Source organism: Cupressus sempervirens, chromosome 1 (assembly GCF_028749045.1).
Source record: "Cupressus sempervirens isolate cs-2001-9-10 chromosome 1, ASM2874904v1, whole genome shotgun sequence".
Lineage (NCBI taxonomy): Eukaryota > Viridiplantae > Streptophyta > Pinopsida > Cupressales > Cupressaceae > Cupressus > Cupressus sempervirens.
The window spans coordinates 451,834,969-451,848,497 of record NC_143118.1 but is presented as its reverse complement, the minus strand read 5'-3'; the positions used below and the strand labels follow the sequence as shown (position 1 = coordinate 451,848,497).

At 36.8% G+C, this 13,529-nt stretch overlaps 1 protein-coding gene and 1 pseudogene across 5 annotated transcripts in view; both read left to right on the top strand.

Annotated features, from left to right (window-relative positions):
- Positions 1 to 13,529, top strand: part of LOC149578256 (ARM repeat superfamily protein) — a 361,318-nt gene that overhangs the window by 272,340 nt on the left and 75,449 nt on the right. The window lies entirely within an intron of this gene.
- On the top strand, positions 3,581 to 13,035 carry LOC149578257 (uncharacterized; annotated as a pseudogene).

The following is a 13,529-nucleotide window of genomic DNA, read 5'->3' as shown; positions in this document are numbered from 1 at the left end:
GAGTGTCTTCAACTTTCCTAGGAAAAGACCAATGGCAGCTGGATAACAGAGCAGTAAAACAAGTCTCCACTATGTCTCGCATATGATGATCATAAAACAAATAACTATTAACATATTAGCGGATTTAGCATTCATAATACTCATATGTTTAACACAAAATCATAATATATCTATCACCACATTCTTACACACAGTTAATAAAATATGTTCTGTTGGATGTCTCAAAACCGTGCGAATGAATAAGACAGACATCCTAGAGCAAAACAGAAAAAACATGCAAGGATTAAAACTTATCTGTTAACCGCATCCCGTCTTTATTCAACACCAGCAACTTACATTTGATGAAGAGATTGATGCCATAAATTTGCAATAATGGAAGATGACATAGCAAGGCAATAGTTGCTGGAGGAGGAGGAAGCTACCAGCCATCATGCGAAATTGTGAAATGCCTATTTTCAACTGTTACATATGTCACCGTAATCTTGACAAATCATCAATATCATAACTTTTGAAGCCTCAAGCGAGTTAAACACTATGCAATCAAACACTCAATCTATTAGCAGCCAAACTTTGACGGGTGTGAAGCCACCATTGCAAATTTATACTTAAATGAAAGAAAAACACATCTGTAGAGACACTTTCCCTCGATTGAATCGACACTCTAAATGTTAAAGTGGTGGAGAGAAAGAGTATTCGTCATCATGATGTTTACCGTACAGGGTAAAAGCTAAACACATGTGTAACATGATTCAACGCAGAACAGATACTTTATTCATATATGGACTTGTTGATTACAATTCAAATACAATGACTACAATGATTACAACTGATGATTCCAAAGTCCATGTCGGACGTGTACATATACATTTCCGAAGGGGTGACTCAAGCGTCACGCGCCTATTCGGATGCTACTCTACCCGTCGGCTACACTATACATTTTACCGACAACACATGAACTGTCAGTGTCCCTCAAACAACTCCACCAATGGATAGTAGTCTCTTGTTGCATGCTCAACCCAAACCATCACTTTTAATTGCTTGAGGTCATTGGGATTGGTTTGATCACCAGGTGAAAGCGATGGTGCGTGCATGCTCTCTTGCCAAGCAGCTTGGGAATCGTGACTTGATTGCTTAGAGAGAACTGCAATAGATCTAGCTGCACCTCCAGCATGTTCGATACCATTAATACTTAGATCCTCAACACCTTTAACCTTACTATCCTTATTGTGTCTAGGAGATGGGTTTGAAGTATTGTCTGGATTCGTAGTGAATTTAATTTTCCCTTCATTTTAATGACTGCAAACTAAGGGGATAGGGAAATTGATAGTAAGGGATTGTTGAATTGCATCTAGACGCACCATTCTAGGCATTATAATTGTGTTGACAAAATTCTGAACCAAATTCGTCCAACAAAGAGCTAGACAGTATTAGCATTGGGTTTGCATTTTATAGCCAACCGTGTGGAGACTTCACCTCCAGTCACGTTAACTTCATTGAGAGCCTGCGTTTTTGTTTACTGTTGCTTGGTGGCTGTATGTGGAGATTGAAGGGGCTAGCTTTGCATATTTATTAGACTGCGACTGCCCTAGAGGATGGTTTGGCACACTCATCAAAGTTGTGAGTCTTGCCGACTGCCTGTAGCAAGATTGGAGCATCGGATTTGACATCTGGGTTCAGGACATGAGCTAGTCAATAATCATTGCAGTGTTCTTGCAAACAATAGATCAAGAATCTGGACTAGGCTACATTGTCGTTCAGTTTGAAAGATCAATTGTATTGCCCTTACAAACAAATCAGGTTCTAAGTGCTGCAATTTTGCAACCAATATTTTATGTAATTAAATAAAGCAATCATTTTGACTTTCACTATTCAGTTGCATCAGCATTTTAGTGACAATTTCAGAATTCAGTAAATTGGCTTTGTCCTTCATCATGATTGTTTAGAAAATTGCCTATCTTTTAATATTTTAGGTGTGGTAATTTGGAATTGAGAAAATTGCAAATTGACAAACATTTCGAGTTCCTTAATTTTGTTTGCTAAGTGTTTGACTAAATGCCAAATCTCTTATTAGTAAGGGAAGTTGATGTTTGTTTAAGCCATAACTAACGGGGTTATCATAGTGGTATCAAAGCGGTTTTCTACTAGCCTACAGGAATTGGGCTCTGAATCAATTGATAGTGGTCAGTGCTTGGTTAGAATTGCAATTAGTAATTGATCTATTATTTTTTATTTAGTGTCATGGCTAATGATAGGAGATTTGTGCGGGGTGTGCACTATACCCGAAGAGGATGTACCACTCCACCTAGGGAGGGTGAACCTGAGATACAGTTTGGTTTTGTTGGTAGTCCAAGTGGATCAGGCGGGTCAAGAGTTAGAGATGCTAATGCTGACAGAGAGGCTATGCAAACATTTAGGAACCTGGTAGGCGGACAACAACAAATGATAGGTGTACTACTACAATTGCCTAACACTTTGCAATAGATAGGACTACCTTGAGGATAGAGTAGGGAGAGAACCCGAGATGTTTTTGTTGGTTCTTATAGATCTTGAGTCAAGGATAGAACTCAAGATGGTGATAGGTATAGGGATGCAGATTGGGTTCAAGTTGAGGATCGTGGTGGATTCGCTGACAAAGCTGACATACATACTGGCACTCATGATAGGTTGCAGAGACCCACTTTCTTGAGACCTGAGGTGGATGCTGTTAGTATTGTTTCTAAGGCCGTTCCTTTTGCTGATGACGTGGTGGCACACATTACGGAATGGGATGCTTTGCGATAGGCTATTAAAGATCATTTGAATTTTAATAGGTTCTTGACTCAAAAACGGGAGCATTCCAGAGCGAGGTCAGCACTTGAGAGACAGTGCTCTCGATAGACTGAGTTACAACAAGTTGCCAATAAGATGACGTTGGAGCACTTTGATAGTATCGGGAGAGTTATAGCTCGAGCTTGGATTCATAAGCTCAACACATCTTTGGCTTTGCGTCCTATATCAGAGGTGGACACTATTAGATTTTGGAGTGTTGGATCTAGATGGAGCTGCCCATGACTGGTGGTACCATGGGTTAGTTTCTTTGCAACATGATCAAATCACTTCCTATTAGGAGTTTGTAGATCGCCTGATCGAGAGATTTGATAGGAAGAATCCGGAGGTGTACTTCCATGAGTTGGCTTAGCTAAAGTAGTCTGGTGGATTGGAAAGTTACATTAGTGAGTTCTAGAGGCTTTCAGTCAGGGTTTATGATATTTCAGAGAATAGATGAATGATGTTATTTATGGAGGGATTGACTGAGCCACTTCATGGATGGGTGGTCATTGGATCCATATTCTCTTTAGGTAGCAATGAGGAAGGCACGAGACTTGGAATCCTCTTCTTGAAGCAAGGTTGCTTCAAAATCTTCTGCTCTTCCGGCCGATAATGAACCCCCACTAGTTGTTGAGGACAAGGGTAAGTCAGTGGGAAGGTCTGATGATATTTCTAGAGAGGATTTGAAGAGGCATCAACTTTGCTATTAGTGTAAGGGGCCTTTCTCTAAAGCTCATACTTGTTGAGGCTGAAGGGAGCAGTGAATCATGGTATGTGGGTTTACACTAATGTGATTGAGGATGAGTCATCACAGCAACATGAGGATGTCGATGGAGATGATCATACTGATGATAGAGTTTATATTGTGATGAGTATTTATAGTTTGTTATTTGATTCATATGTTCAGGATTTGCATCGGGTACAGAGTTGGTCTGAGCCTAAGCTGGATTATCTGCAAGATGATGGGGTAGGTATAATGAAGGAGAGTGTGTTGAGATCTCCTATGGATTTGTCTATTAGTGATATGCCGACTTTAACATAACCAACTCAGGTATTCGGTGCTATGTTGTAGGTCATGTTATTGGTTTTGATGATGGTATTAGCATTCAGTTAGTTCAGTGAGGACAGGGACATCACTTGCTTCTTGTGGGATACTGGTGGAGATTTTTGTATGATGCCGAATTACTTGAGGACAAGCAATTTTAGGAGGGAGGACTGTAATGTCCCCTTTTTTGGCAAGTGTGAGTAGTTGATGGAATTAGCTCATCATAGCGACCCTTGTGAGTTGACAGGGTGTTTTGGGGGGTCCTAGTTGTGGACTTACTATTTTTAGTAAGTCTATTTTTGGTAGTGCAGTAGGTGGCTTTAGCTGTTGGTCATCACCTACAAAAAATAAGGTTAATAAGTGCATGAGCTCTTATTTATTCATTAGTTATGAAGTTGCATTATTATAATAATATTTATGTTATTATAATAATGACATTAAGAGATATTTCTAAAAAGTGTGTTGGAAAGTTTCTAATGTCAAGTTCTTTTGAGTTATTTTGGAAAACTTCCACAATTTATGAAGCGAAGTTCTTTAGGAAACTTTGGCTAAGAAAGGATTATAAATAGGAGCTCATTTCATTGAGAAAGACACGCTTGGAAATTAATTTGCTTTTGTTGCCTTTGTGGCTTTTTTTGAGTTCTGATATTTTGTGGCCCTTTCTGAAGTATAAGGGTTGAGCCTGAGATTCTAAGAAGTTCTCGGCAATTGTGCTGAAGTATACAATTGGAGCCTCAAATTTGATGTTTGGGTTCAGGACATGAGCTAGACAATAATCATTGTAGTGTTCTTGCAAACAACAGATCGAGAATTTGGATTGGAGTACATTGTCGTTCAATTTGAAAGATCAATTGTATTGCCCTTACAAATCAGGTTCTAAGTGCTGCAATTTTTCTACCGGTATTTTATGTAATTAAATAAAGCAATCATTTTGACTTTCACTGTGTAGTTCCATCATCATTTTAGGGACAATTTCAGAACTCAATAAATTGGCTTGTCCACATCATGATTTTTTAGAAAATTGCCTCTATCTTTTAATAGTTGGGTGTGGTAATTTGGAATTGAGAAAATTGCGAATTGACAAACAATTGGAGTTCCATAATATTGTTTTCTAAGTGTTTGACTGAATGCCAAATCTTTGATTAGTAAGGGAAGTTGATGTTTGTTTAAGCCATAACCAACGGGGGTTATTACAAAGAATCATACAGAAACAATCTGAGAAATGAATAATGCAGATAAGCATTAAAGATCTGAATATAAGCATTAAAGATCTGAATATGCTGATACACTAAATCAAACTTCTTCCTTATACGTTGTTATCAAATCTGGCTTTGATACCATGTTGAATATTTGCCCAGAAATTAAGATAAACAGAAATAAGAATAAGAAAAATAGAAAAAAGAGACACAAAACTACCTTGGGAAAACCCTTACAAAATTAAAAGGGAAAAACCCAGCCAGACAACAAATATCATTTTAGTGATCATGAAATGTGTAAGTGTAAAATGTGTTTCGCTTGATGCAATACATATAACAAATAGGGAGACTCTTCACATTACAACGAAATGTCTCTTTAATTTCCCAAAACATGACTCTTCGTATTTCCATATGCATTCCAGAACGCATGTTATAAGACACATCTCGATATTTAATATTACAATTCTTATTGTAGATGTCCTCTTTAGTTGAAAGTCACCATAATGATAAAAATGCCCATATTACTAGAGATAAAGCTCTCTATCCTAGCTACAATCTCCGATAGATATCAGTCATCAAATATGCACTGAAAATAACTTAAACATCCAGCAAAAATGCATTGAGCAATATGAGAGATAGCAACATTATTTATATGATATCAAATTATCATATTGTTAAATTTGTTCAAGAACTAGTTATTTTAAATTTTACTTAAAACTGCATTTGAAATATTTGTTAAAACCAATTTAGTGACACCGTAGAGGAAATAATTTATCCCAATTTCTGACATGAAACTATCAATTCAATATTAGCTTACAACCGTCGAACAAGGACAGACTGTTGATGAATTGTTTTGAAAAAAGCTTCACAAACCAAACTTCACTTGTTAAATATTCAATATATGTACGAATTTGAAATAACTTGTAAATGCAATGTGTGATACCTAAATAATATCTCGAACTGGAATTTGGTTTCTATCCAATCTCAAAGAATTTCCAAGTGTCTTGCTTCTCAAAATTCTCACTAATCAAAGCCTAGAGCTCCCAAATTCTCCAATAGAGGATAATAAAAGAAAGAATATTCAAAATGAATAACATACCCAATGTCAAAACACAAAGAAAATTTGAGAATTTTAGACCTATTTCATTATATAATATGGTTTACAAGATATTAACAAAGGCCATATATTTAAGATTACAGAAAATCTTAACAAATATAGTGTCTCCAGAACAGGGTAGTTTTGTTCTAGGTAAACAAGCAATGGAAGGAGCTATAGTTGCACATGAGGTTCTGCATTCTATTCATTAAAATCAGTCCCCTGCTCTAATGATTAAAGTAGACATTGTTGTCCTCCCTTTGGCACTGAAATTTTAAAATTTTACAAATTGAATCCTTGGGAATAATCTGCCCAATTTTCTTAGTTTCCACATTGGTTCTGTATCTAATATTGTTGTGGAGCTTTTGTTTTGTGAAAAGGCAATTTCGGCAAGTGGTATTAAACTTGAATATTGAACCTCAAAGGTTCAAAGTTCGAAGTTCCAATTTCACATCTACCAATTCAAAAATGCTGGTCAGCTTGGATTCAAAGTTCACAGTTTGAAAGTCCGAAGGCTCCAACTCAAATCAGTTTGGTCAAGTCTGTTAGTTTGAAGTGCAGATTTGATTCAAGAGGTGCAATTTGGGAAACTAGATTAAAATTCTCAAACTCAAAAGGGGCCTCTATGTAAATTTTGTGCTTGAAGTGCTGATTATTGAAATTATTCTATGGAGATATGTAAAAGTCCTGTTATTATAGATTTGAAGCCCAACATTATAGCTATGTTCCATAGTGCTTCATCAAAACAAAGAAGTTTGTCAATAAAGCATAGCAGAGCATCAAGGGTGTTGTGAGTGAGCAAGCAGGGGATGGCTAAGAACCGTTTGACAAAATATCTACACATTTTTTCTGGTTGTGAGTTGTCAATGATTGGCTTGCTCATTATCTGGTCTCACCTTACCTTCGATAGTAGAAATAAATTAAAATCAAGGGTTATTATGGGCAAATATCCAATCGATAGCTTGGTCCAATTTGTCAAATCATTGAAGATTAAAAATGTGGTGAACATTGATTGGTCTAAGCTGGCTGACTTGAAATAGAATGGGAAAAGAGTCCATACCCCTCTTGTGAAGCATAGGTTACTCACCCCTAAATGTGTGAAATACATTTCAATAAGGCAAAGTACCGAAATGTTTATGGCATGTCGTGGATATCACAAAAATCAATGATTTATATGCTCCATTTGCGGCAGGTTGAACTATGCATATGAATAGTGATGCTTTGATAAATCGACACTTAGTGGGCACTACCTAGCTTGCAGCATGCATCGTGATCATTACAGCTCGGTCATCATTAGCATGTGCAATGCAAGCTCATCACAAATATCAGCCTGAGGGATGATAAGGCTCCAAGTTCACCTCATCACAAGCATGAGTATAAAAGATTGTTTTATCATTGGTAAATTTTGAAGCATTCTAGATCAATGTAGATGCGTAATTCAAGCTTGGCAAGTAGGAGACATTGCCTTTGGAATCGAAGACCCAAGAGATGGCACACATTAACAAGCATGTTGGCCAAATAGGCATATATGTACATCGCACATACATGGAGACGCTTGCCAATTTTTTTGATGCAATGCATCAAGACACCATGTTGAAGAAAAGGAAATTATAGAGCAATCTTTTGGTTGTCATCAAAGCATCATAGGTGGATGGTTGGGTTCCTACACACCCAACATAGAGTCCCATAACATAGCTGCGAATGAACGATTAATCTATCAAAGAATGAAATCCAGATGTGTGTTAATTTTTTTAAATTTGTTTAGCAGACAAGAAAGGCCAGAATATTAAAATTTTCGGCTATAAGGTATACATAAGAGTAGGTAGAACAAAGAATGTTCATAGAACTCAATTATATGGTGCCAACCCACATATGGTCAGCTTGATGATTATTGAAGCCCATATCCTTTGATGGCAAGATGTTCGATTACATATCGGGTGTTGTGGGCAATTCAAACAAGTAACAGGAAGGAACTTGAGCCACATTGAGTTATGAAGCAATGTGCAAATCCGATGATGCCTTATGATAACACTTGTTGTCAATCATTCTGAAAATTGTGAGTGTAGTGATGGAGCCCAAGCCAAGACTTTTTGAATAGCCCAACAGGCACACCACAGGAACAAGCTATCGCAGAAATCCAATGTGTACAGGAACATCCAATCAATGACCAAGCATCTATATGATGCAGTTTATAAGATTTAAAATGACTTTAACTCTTAATTCTTGAGGAGGTAGGTCCTCCCTTTTGTTTGGATTTAGTGGTGGAGTTCTAAGTAGATTGGGAAAAATGAACTCTCAAAAGCTTGATTGACAAGGTTGAAAGGCAATAAGCCTCTGTTGCGCTCTTCATCCAAGCCCGAGGAAAGATGGGGTAGTAGTCTCTTTGCAAGTTTGTGTAAAATGATAAATATTTTGAGCTTTGACACCTTTTCACCTCTAGTCACATTGTCTTGGTCTGAAACTTCATAAGTCTATTTAAACACTACAGGAATCAACAGTGTGCAGATTGATGAAAATAGAGAATGATTTTATGACTACCATGATATGAACCTAAAGGAATGCTGCCAGTTGTCCTTCTATAATGACAGCTATCTAGTTATGTTACTATAAAATTTGATTTTGAAGTTTATAAAAGTCAAGCCCAAGGAGTAAAAATATCATCGGAAAGAATGATAAAAGAAAAGATTAATCAACAATCTTTCAAGAATCAGTTATGCATGCAACTAAAAAGTTACGGGAACAAGGGCTTTAGGAGAAAGATCTATTTAAGGGAATTTTGGTTGATGAAGAGGGGTTCTTTTCTGCAGGGTCTTGTGGCTACAGGAAAGATAATACTTTCTAAAATGTAAATGGTAGCAGGGAATAAGAGGGGAATTTAATATATTTCATTTTCTAAATGGCTTGATTGTAATTGCAAGGACATAATAATCATATGGTTTTTTTGCCTAGTGTTTGAAATAAAAGGAAATTTATAATCAGAGCATGAGGTCTGAATATATTTGTTTCTTGGATGAGAATTGATTTTGTGGTCACTTCTTTCATATTTTGAATACTATTCTGCATATTCGTGTCAAGTGAATGAATCTATTGGTTTGTGTATTCACATTCAATAGATTGAGGCAAAAAAATTTCTTCAATTTCTTTGCATCAGGGAGGATTTAGTGAGTGATCTTGTGGTCATTTGTTAGCTTTTCCCCTAATTATTCACATCCGTAATCACATTCATTTCAAAGTGATGAATGAATGTTAATTGTCTTAGTGTCTTAAGGTTAGAGACATACTAAGTTATTCGATTCACTGAATATCATCTAGAGGGAGTTTTACCTCACAATTTAGAGGAGGGTTATCAATCCAATGATAACTCGTCCAAATGTTGGTAGTAGTTGTTCTTCTATTTGGGCATTTTGAGTCATTTTTCATATCTCTTGTTGAAGGACAAAATTGTTAACCAACAAACATGATGAAAACTTATGACAAAGTGCCATGGTCCTTCCTCTTCAAGATTCTTCACAAATTTTGGTTTGATGTGAAATGGTGTAAGTGGATTAGGGCTTGTATTACTAGAGCTTTCTTCTCAGTGACAGTGAATGGCGATCCAGTTGATTTCTTTCAATCAACTCAGGGTGTTAGGCAAGGTGATCCATTATGCCCATCTTTATTCATTATCACGGTTGAGGCCTTTAGCAGGATAACTAAGTTTAAAGAGGATCAGAAAAATAGGTGGGAGTTCAGATTGATGGTACCTCCTTTGCAGTTACTCATTCTTTATTTGTGGATGAAACATTATTGTTTGGTAGAGCCAGCATTCAAGAAGCCAAAGAAATTAAGAGAATGCTAGATCTTTACATGGAAGTATCAGGGAAGAGGATTAACGAATATAAGTCTAAAGTTAATGTGTTTTTTACCAATGAAGTGGTGTCGAGAAAGTTAACCAATTTTTTGGGTTTTTGGCAAGAAACTCAGCCCTCATTATATCTTGGTATCTGTTTGTTTGCTAGAGATAGCAAAGCTGGCCGTTGGAAATCAATATTGGAGAAGATTAAGGGTAGGATTTTCTCATGGAAGTATAGATGGTTATCGCTATTAGGTAAAATCATGCTATGTAAATCAGTTCTATCGAAAATTCCTAACTACACCATGTCTATCCTCAAAACACCTGCTGCTATTATTAAACAAATGGAAAAATTAATAAGAAATTTCATTTGGAATAGTAATATGTCTGATGAAAAGAAAATCCCTTTGATATCCCTAAAAGAAATGGTTAACGATAAAGGAATGTTGGGATTGGATTGCATGACATGAGTAAGAGGAAGGTTGCTTTTGGAGACAAGTTAGTATGGCATATGTTTGTGAAATCTGAGAATAAGTGGTGCAAAATTATGCAAGAAAAGTACATTGATATTCAGGTTCCAAACGAATCTTAACAATTTCTAATCCACCAAATGGATCGGCTATGTGGAGTTTTCTGATTTCTTCCAGTGAGCTCATTACCAATTTTGTATCTTGGGAAGTGAACAGCAGGGAATCAGTTAAATTTTGAGAGGATTCATGGTATGGTATGCCTCCTCCATGACTACGAACAAATTGAATGATGTCATTCAGATCATCAAGGATATTTGGGGTATATTTTTTATAGATTATGTTCTAGTAGTGGAAAGATTTTATGGTAAAGTCATTTGGAAAGACCTCTTCAAATTACCTATTTCTCAACATCATAAGTTGTGCCTTCATAAAATTTTGTCTAGGAGAGGTTTTTCATAAAAATAAAACTGATGATCTGATTTGGGCTTCTTCATCTAATGATGAGTACTCCATAAAAGTTGGGGCATTATATTTGATGGATCAACAATGAGCAAGGCAAAGGGCATTTTCTTTTTGTTGGAATAAAGTGATACTTCCTAAGGCAGGTTGCTTTGTGTGATGCTTGCTGAGAAAGAGAGTTTTAACTAGTGACAGATTACAAAAACTTAATATCTCACAGCCTTTCCAGTGAACATTATGTGAGGAAGCATTGGAAGATGTAGATCACTTATTTGTTCAATGTAGCTTTGCCCAACAATGTTGTAATTTGGTAATGTCAAAGTTGAACTTATTAATGCCTCTTCTAAATATGTTTTGGGACATGTTTGAATCATGCCCTACCCTTTTTTCAAAGTCTTATTTTGCATGTATCTGGAAATGTTCTCCTGCATTGGTGGTGTGGGCAATTTGGTGGGAGTGTAACAAACAGATATTTCGAAGTGTGACCTTGCCCATAGAAGTGATGCTTGAGGGCCTAGAAAAATCTATCTTGGAGGTGGTTAATGCACATGTGAAAGAAAAGGTTAATAATTTAAATTTTACTCGTTGGGATAGTTTTCTCCTTAAGGAGTGGAACTATATTGTTGTTTCTGCATTCATAATTCGATCCCTGATGAATAGAAAGGTAGACAGAGCATAGATTAGATGGATGCCTCCACCTATGGGTTTTATTAAGGTCGATTTTGATGGTTCCTCTAAGGGGAATTTGGGCAAGTTTGGGTGTCACATTTACTTAAGAAATCATTTGGGTGAGGTAGTCACATTTAAGTGCCTTCCTCTACTTCTAGTTATGAACAATTTAGCTAAGGCCCATGCAGATTCAAGTGGAAGGTGATTCTAGTCTTATCACTAATGCTTGCATGAATAGAAGCATTCTTAACTGGAGAATCAGATATGTCATGTCTAATATGTGGAATATTTTGGATATGTTTGAGATCTGTCATATTTTTCATGTCTTCAGGGAAGGGAACTCTATAGCTGACTTTCTTGTGAATTGGGGTTCTAATGGTCTGAATTTAGATTCCATAGGCATGGGCATTTGCATGAGTGATTTCTTAGATTTGGAGTATTTTTCTCTTATGGACAAAGGAAATATTAGGCTGTGATGTTATCCGTCTTTGATGGCCCCATTTTGTAGATTGTTATGGGAGCAATGGCAAAAGCATTTTCCTCAAAGATGGCAAGTTGTGGTACTAGGCTAGGGAGTACAACATCACAAGTTGAGACCTAATGTAGTCTTCCAGTGTTGCCAAGTGGCTTTCAAATGTCCATCTCATATTGTGGTACTAGGCTTTGGTTGCCCCATTTTGTAGATGGTTATGGCAGCAATGGCAAAAGCATTTTTCTTGGAGATGGCAAGCTGTGCTACTAGGTTGGGGAGTATAACACCACAAGTTTTGAGGCCGAATGTAGTATTCCAGTGTTGCCAAGTGAGTTTCAAATGTCCATCTCATACTCTTAGGACAGCAAGATACTCCTCTCAAGATTTACAATCATGAAATTTCAATTCAAGACTTTCAAAATTTACATCAGTTTGTATTGAAACTTTCAAAGGGAATTGGAAAACACAGTCAATTTCAGCTATGGCACAAGATGTGGCACTACAGTCCAAAGTGACAAAGGAACGCTTTTTTGATGTTGAAATTGGAGGCATTCCTAGAGGAAGCATTGTGTTAGGGCTCTTTGGTGAGGATGTACCACAAACTGTAGCAAACTTCTATGCATTATGTACAAGAGAGAAATGGTTCAGATACAAAGGATCTTCATTTCAGCATTATAAAAGACTATTTGAGTTGGATGGAGACTTCGACAGAGGTGATGGTACAAGAGGAAAGAGCATCTACGGGTGCACTTTTGAGGATGAGAATTTTAAAATTGGCTCATGTTGGACCTGGCATTCTAAGTATGGCCAATGGTGGTCCTAACACAAAGCAGTCAGTTCTTTATATGCACAGTCAAAAGTCCATGGTTGGACAATCACCACATGGTATTTGGAGAAGTTATTGAAGGAATGGATGTAGTAAGAAAAACTTGATTCAGAAGAAACAAATTGTGCAGATAGGCCAAAAAAAACCTTGCAGGATCATTGATTGTAGAGAACTTGATGCTGCTATGTGAAGACAGAATTATTTTGATCAAGTGATTAGATGAAAGACTTTAGTTTTCATTTTATTGCAGTTTTCTTATCATGCTAGTCAGCATGGACCTGTTTTTACTGCAACTCAACATTTTAAGTGAGATGGAAATGATAGTACCTGGCTTCTATTTGGTTCATTGTGGTGGTTGTGTTGATGCTCGGAGGGAATTTTAGCTATTTGACAGTTGGTTTGGAGTTTTGCTTTTGTTGCAGATTGATGTGTAGTCATGAGACTTTTTGGATTGCAGTGCCCTCAAGGGCTATTGTTTGGTCTATGGGATATTCATGGATGTAATTATATTGACATCATTTATGTTACAATAGTTTGGGCTGGGTATTGCTTCATAGGTTAGCACATATTGAGCATTGGGGATTTTATTTGTCCTTTGTTTTTGTGTACTCAAATTGTAAAACTCACTGTCACTATTGTTGTATGAGCTATGACTT